We start from the raw sequence: 7,075 nt of genomic DNA, 5'->3' as shown, positions 1-7,075 counted from the left end.
AATCCTGGAAGTGGCAAATCCTGGTTTCTTTCTATACCAAGATGCAAAGCCAAAATGTTGGCTTTGCATAGTTTACAAAAGAGGGAGGATTTACATTCGGGATATATAATATTGCTCGGTTGGCTTATAGCCTCCGGTTTCCACGCATCTTCCACCCACGGCCGCTTCCCTGCAGGGAAAACCATTCACTCCTTGGCGTGATTAACCCTGGAAAGGAAGACCCAGCGTCGCTCAATGGCAAATAAGACATCTAAAAAGCGTGATAACGGCTTCAAAGCCCAGCGCTGTGCTAGCGAAATCCGGGCTAAGAAAAACCTTATTCCCACGATTGCATAATTTAAAAGAAAAAAAAAAAGCCTTGCCCGGAAGCACCCCGGTTCTACGGTTCTTGCTAAGACCAGGAAATGAAAATGCCAGAAAATGAACAGAACAAACTGAAGATTTGGTCTCCCCTATCAGTTAGGCGATAAGAAAGCTTTGATATCGCGGAGAGCGTTATTTATTTATTTACTGCGGCGAAAGGAAGCGTAAAATCCAACTTTTTGCAGACAAAAGGACGAATTTGTCTTTTTTCCGACTCTTCGGAAGCGCTCGGGCACAGACTCGTTTCTTTCCGCCAATAGCGTTCGGATCGTGTGTGTGGTTTTTCTTTCTCTCTCTCTTTCTCCGAAGGCGAGACTTCGGTTATTCTCGGGTTTGGTCGTGAACTCTCGGCCCTTCCCGGTTTTCCCTCTTTCCCTGGGTTGCAGCTGCGTTCCCAGCGCCAAGAACTGGCTGAAGCGAGGAGGGGGAGCTTGAAGGAGGAACGGGAGCGCTTCGTGGGCAAAAGGTAAGTTTAAGGGTGCAGGGAGGGGGCTGGGGGAGTTTAACTTGACCGTTCCACATAGGGGAGCCCCCACTTTTTACGCAGGGCGAATTGACGGCCAGTCTTCCCAGCTCCTCGGTGCATTGCAAAAAAAAAAAGAAAATCCTTCCCGGGGGTGTGTGCGAAATTTGTGCCATGCAAACCCACCATTTCCAGTCGTTGCCGGGGGTGGGGGGGATCGGTGGTGGTTGGGGGGCAGATTCGATGGAGTGTGGGGGGGGGTGAGAAAAAAGAAGGGGTGATTCTCTGTGCTGTATTGCAGCCGTCGACTCTGTTATCTGGGTGGCCGGGGGTGGAAATAAGTCTCTGCCTCCGCTTTGGAAACAAAATTAAAATAAGGTTTATTTTTGGGAAATGGACGATAGGAAGACGGGAGTGGGGGACGACTCTGCGATAAGGAGTGGAGGGGGGGAGAGAATTTCTGCTCAAATTATTATGATTTTTTTTTTCTGTGCTACTTCCTTCCCGCTCCCCATCTGTGGAAAAAAAGGAGGGGGGACTTGTGCATTCCTGTCCCTCTTAATGTACTTGAGCTTTACGCTGGTCCTGTAATGCCCTCGCCAACCCAGAAGGTACAATGAATTTTAAAACATTTTTTTGCAAGAGGAAATCGCTTGCGGGAGAGGGAAACCTGACAGTTGAAGTGAAGTTGGGGGGAGACCTTGCTTTGCATTACCCCCACCCCCCAGTGCTGTGGCTTTTGTGGTGGGGAGAGCAGGAAGCAGCTAAGTGGAGTCTGATGGTCTCTAGAATTTGAATCTGGTTCTTGAACCCAAGACTGATGGAGCAGGAACAGCTGCCTTCACCCTCTCAGGATTTCCGAGTTTTTTGTTTTAAAAAGAGGAGGGTGACGGTAATATTTCACCATGGTGAATAATGCTTTGCTTTTCTTTTTTCTAAAAAAAATCAGAACTTATTTTGCTAAGAGCATCTCTTTGTGAAGTTATAAGAGGCGTCTTTTGAGTTTCCTTTTTGATGGTCTTCCATGATTCAAGGGAAGAAAAAGGCAAATATTTCCAGCCTTTGCAGGCACAAGCCAATTATTTTGGGTGATCCTGGTTGCTAAAAGGTTTTTGGGGCCTAGCAGGCGGCTTTTGCCTTGGTGTGTAGAAATTGTGGTGCCATGTGTTTAGAAATGGCGGGGTGGTGTTGCAGGGCCTTTTTCCAATCTGATTTTCGGTACTTTTGGCCATGCTGGTGTTCACTGTTGCAACCTTTGCCCCCTGAGTTGGTTGCCATCTCATTTGGACTAGCCTTCTTAAGCTTGCTGCTAATGCTGAGATTACAATTGTCAATCTTTTCATGAAAGATACCAGGGTCAAGAGGGTTATCTGCTGTATTTGTCATTTCTACCTGATTTGCAAAGTCTGTCTAATCTTATTTTCCACCCTTCCCCCTGGAGCTACAGTGAGATTTCCTTTATCTAGTGTTCATACAGTGTCCACATCAAGTATCTAGTCCTCACTTTTAAAAGTTTGTTCCTTTCTAATCCCTGATTAGGGCTCCTCCTCTTCCTGCTTCTTCAGCCTCTTCCTGCTCCCTGTGTTTTCATAAGCTCACCTGCCAACAAAGCTCTTCTCAGCTCCTCAGACAACTCCATTTTCCTCAGGAGCCTTCCTTCAAGCTTTTTAGGGCCACCTTCCCTGTTCCCACAGCCTGTACCCATCCAACATTCATCTGACTCTGGTAAAATTAAGCCCTCCGGGCAAGAGACTGTACCCCTTTTGTGTCTTGCATGCACCTGGTGCTTCCTTCAGCACAAATCCTGGATGAGCTGCCACATCTGTCGTAAAAAGTTGGGCTGGAGAAGGCTCTGCCTCCCAGAGCAGGCTTATTCTGAACAGCAGCAGCTGCTGCCCACATTCCAGGCTGCATCTGGCACAGCCAAAATGTCGCTCGCGAGCTTTTCCCCCAGGAGTTTCAATTGCTTCTCTCCTTTTTGCATCCTGCAAAGACAGGCGTCTGAACCATGTTCCTTCTCTATGCTTCAGAAGGGGCCTGTGTAAAAGAAACATCACTCTCTTCTCTCCAAAATAGGTGTAGCCCTGAAAGTTATTTGTAGTACAGGTCGTCCTTGACTTTCAACCTTTCGTTTAGTGACTGTTTGAACTTAACAATGGCACTGAAAAAAGTGACATATGACCGTTTTTCATACTTAGGCCATTTGCAGCATCCCTATAGTCACGTGGTGAAAATTCGTATTTATAATGGTTGCAGCCTCCTGGGGTCACACGGTCGCTTTTTGCAGCCCTTCTGACAAGCAAAGTCAGTGGGGAAGCCAGATTCACTTAACAACTCTGTTATTAACTTAGCAACTGCAGTGATTTATTAACAACTGTATCAAGAAAATGGAGCAAAACTCAGTTAACAACTGTCTCACTTAGTAACAGAAATTTTGGGCTCAATGGTGGTCGTAAGTTGAGGACTACCAGTATTCCATCCCTGGCAAGTTAAAATAAGTGACTCTTAGGACATAGTTGAAGAGGATTGTGAGCAGAAATGAAGCCATTGGACAGTAGACCAGAAAAACCTGGTGCCCTTAGTTGATTTGAGCTTCAGTTGTCTTCAGTGCCAACCAACATGGTCAAGGCAAGAGCTCTTGTGAATCCAGAGGGCTCTCTGGGTTACCCATCTGCATATTAGAATGTCTAATGAGAGCATAAAATTTGGAATGGCCCCAAGTTTATTTTAGGGAATGAGGGATGTCAGGTTTCAGTGATTATTCTTCACTAAATTAGAAACTGTGAACAAAGAGCCAATTTCAGATGCAACCCATATGGACTTAATTAAAGTAGAACTATTAAATATGCTGAGGCGGGTGAGGCTCACTTCATGAGCTCTGGAAGGGTCAGAGGAGGATACTGTAAAGCCACAGGAGTGTTTGGATAGTCAAAGATATTGCAGGGGAAAAAAGCCATGTTCATCCATAATATCAAAAAAATCAGAAGGAGTCTGACAGCACCTTTTCAGGCTAACAGACTTGATTAAAAGGTATAAGCCGAAGGCGAATCTGATAAAATGACCTGCAGCCCACTGAAATCTATATACTTTAATTAGTTTTATTCATCTGAAAAGGTGTCTTTAGACTCCTTTTGATTTTGGAATATTAAAATTTCAAAGAAAAAGTCCCCTGGAGACATTTGAGATCTATAGCAGAGGTGTCCAGCCTTGGCAACTTTTAAGATTCGTGGCTGGCTGAATAATTCTGGGAACTGAAGTCTAAAGTCTTAAAGTTGCCAAGGTGGGACACTCCTAATCAAGTGAAAAGATGTCCTTACCAATGGAGATGGCAAAAGTAAACTGTTACAAAGGGATGAGCAGAGAAAGGGCTTAGTTCCAGAGGCTGCAAGTTGTCCAGGAATCGTGGATTTCTATCCAGAATCACAAGGATAGGAACAATCAACCAGAGATGATGGATATGAACAATTGGGATCTTTCCAGGTCTGCTCTCAAGAGAGGGATAAAAGAAGAAAACTTGCATGCTTGTGTAAGATGTATTTGCTTGTTTTGGTCTTTCTTTTGCAAAATAAGTCTACCTTTTCTGTTCTGGTATGCGGTGGCTCAGTGACTAAGACACTGAGCTTGTTGATCAAAAGGTCGGCAATTCAGTGGTTTGACTGCCTAGTGCCGTGTAACGGGTGAGCTCCCGTTACTTGTCCCAGTTTCTGCCAACCTAGCAGTTCTAAAGCACATAAAAAATGCAAGTAGAAAAATAGGGACCACCTTTGGTGGGAAGGTAACAGCATTCCGTGCACCTTTGGCATTTAGTCATGCCGGCCACATGACCACGGAGGCGTCTTCGGACAACTCTTCAGCTTTGAAATGGAAATGAGCACCGCCCCCTAGAGTCGGGAACAACTAACACATATGTGCGAGGGGAACCTTTACCTGTTGTTACCCCCCTAGTATTTGTAGGTGGCTTCTGTATATTAGAATGCACTCCAGACTCATTACAGGTAGTCCTCGACTTACAATCACAATTGAGCCCAAAATATCCGTTGGTAAATGAGACATTTGTTGAGTGTTGCTCCATTTTACGACCTTCCTTGCCACAGTTGTTAAGAGAATCGCTACACTTGTTAAATTAGTAACACAGTTATTAAGTGAAGCTGGCTTCCCCGTTGATTTTGCTTGTTAGGAGATTGCAAAAGGTCATGATCCCAGGATACTATGACGGTCAAAAATATGAGTCAGTTGCCAAGGTTTTGAATTTTGATCACATGACTTTCACATGAATGTGAAAAACAGTCATAAGTCACTTTTTCGAGTGATGACTTCAAACTGTCACTAAACAAACTATTGTAAGTCAAGGACTACCTGTAGTATTATTAAATAGCAATAAAGAAGATAACAAAGGAAATGTGAAGGCCTAGAAATTGCTGGTTCACTCTCAGCTCAGCAGATAAGAAAGGAACTCTAAGTAACTAGCCACCATTTTGATGAAGGTTGGTGGCAGAGAACAGGGGCATAGAGAGTATCCGTCTTTGGTGTTCTGGATTATAAAATGGACCCTGGATAGTCCCTGGAAAGCTCAAACATTCACAAGGAAGCAACATTGTCTACTTTTTTTTTAATGTAAGAGAGACTCTTAAGGTACACTGACACAAGAGCTGGAAGTTTAACAATTCTGATTATTATTGCCATTGTTGTTTCCTGATCTGTCTCAATTTCTTTCCCAGCCTATTCTCTATCCATGGAGCATTTTTCTAGGGAGATTGTTGTACTTGGACAGGAATTAACAACATACACATACACACACACACACACACACACAGAGCCTGTTTAACTTAGGCAGTAGCAGAGATTGTATGTGTTGGCATTGGGGAAGGGCTGATGGGAGATAGCGTTCCCTGGGATGGAGATTTCTGAGGCACAATAGGGCAGAAGTTCCTCCTGCCGCCTTCTTCAATCTCTTCTCTGGACTTGGTTCAAATTTTACAAATGTGCATGTTTGTGTGTGTCACACACACACACACACACACACACAGAAAGAGAACGTGCGAGAGAGAGCTATTGGTTGAAAGAGGGGAGAGTGAAAGAGAGATGAACTCCAGGCTTCTGTTCCCAGTACAGTGTGAACTTCTAATGCCCTTCTCTGTGGCTTGCTCCAAGTCTCTCCAGCCATTTTTTTAAAAAATGTCCTAAATAAATCCATTGTCATACATTTTCTAGCCTGCAAGAAATATTGAGAACTGGGAGCAAGAAAACTTGAGATATCCAGCTTAAAAGGGAGAAGGAAGGGAGGGAAAACTTGCCTTGTTCATCAATGTCGGGCTGGGAATTGAGATGGATTTGTGTTGCAATTGTGAAATTTTATCCTTGTTTTCAGAGATTCACTTGGGAATAAAACTGGTCCAGGTCTCTGGCCACTATCATGCACATCTGGCTGCTTTTATTCCCAGTCTTCTGGGCTTTTGTCAATGTGCTTTGTGAAGCAAAGAGCTGCTCACCCCCTGGCCTAACAACAGGGATTGCTTGTTCTGAGAAACATGACTTGGGATCAAAGTATCTCCTGGTTACCTCAGGGCAATGTTTCTTATCTAGGTTTTCCTGCCTGTTTAATATACCTGGGGAGAGGTTGCTGGCACCTAAGGTGGCTATACAGGTAGTCCTTGACTTACTACCACAAGCCCAACATTTCTGTTGCTGAATGACACAGTTAAGTGACTTTTGCCAACCTTCCTTACCACAGTTGTTAAATGAATCACTTCAGCTAAGTTAGTAACACCATTGTTAAGTGAATCTGGCTTCCCACATTGATTTTGTTCATCAGAAGGTCGCGGAAAGTGATCACATGACCCCTGGGACACTGCAGCCATCACAAATGTGAACCAGTTGCCAGACGTCTGAATTTTGATCATTTAACCATGATGGGGATACTGCAACAGTTGTGTGAAAAATGGTTGTACGTCACCTTTTTCACTTCTGTTGTAACTTTGAACTGTCATTAAAAATACAGAGTACCTGTACTTGGACTTCTCTGTCCTTTCATTTTTGCACAACTGTATTTTTATTGAGATCTGCCCCCTCCCATTGCTTCCTTTCTGCTATCTTTTTAGTATCAAAAATCTTATTAGTTTATCAGAATATAAAATACAACGGGGAATGAAAATAATGGGAAACTAGGAGAAAGGGAAAAAGAGAAGATAATGACATTACAACTTCTACTTTTTACTTTTGTACAATAATATATACTAGCCATTCCTATAA

General features: G+C 43.7%; 1 protein-coding gene across 2 annotated transcripts in view; it reads left to right on the top strand.

The window, feature by feature from the left end:
- Nucleotides 1-675: 675 nt before the first annotated feature.
- The window catches only part of PIK3R2 (phosphoinositide-3-kinase regulatory subunit 2), a 37,029-nt gene continuing 30,629 nt past the window's right edge, over nt 676-7,075 (top strand). For both annotated transcript variants that reach the window (XM_058163223.1, XM_058163222.1), the window contains exon 1: nt 676-829. The gene's annotated coding sequence lies outside the window, so the exon portion shown is untranslated. The remainder of the gene's footprint in view (nt 830-7,075) is intronic.

Source organism: Ahaetulla prasina, chromosome 1, assembly GCF_028640845.1.
Source record: "Ahaetulla prasina isolate Xishuangbanna chromosome 1, ASM2864084v1, whole genome shotgun sequence".
NCBI classification, from domain to species: domain Eukaryota; kingdom Metazoa; phylum Chordata; class Lepidosauria; order Squamata; family Colubridae; genus Ahaetulla; species Ahaetulla prasina.
Note: the sequence above shows the minus strand (reverse complement) of the source record. Positions and strands in the feature narration are given on the sequence as shown.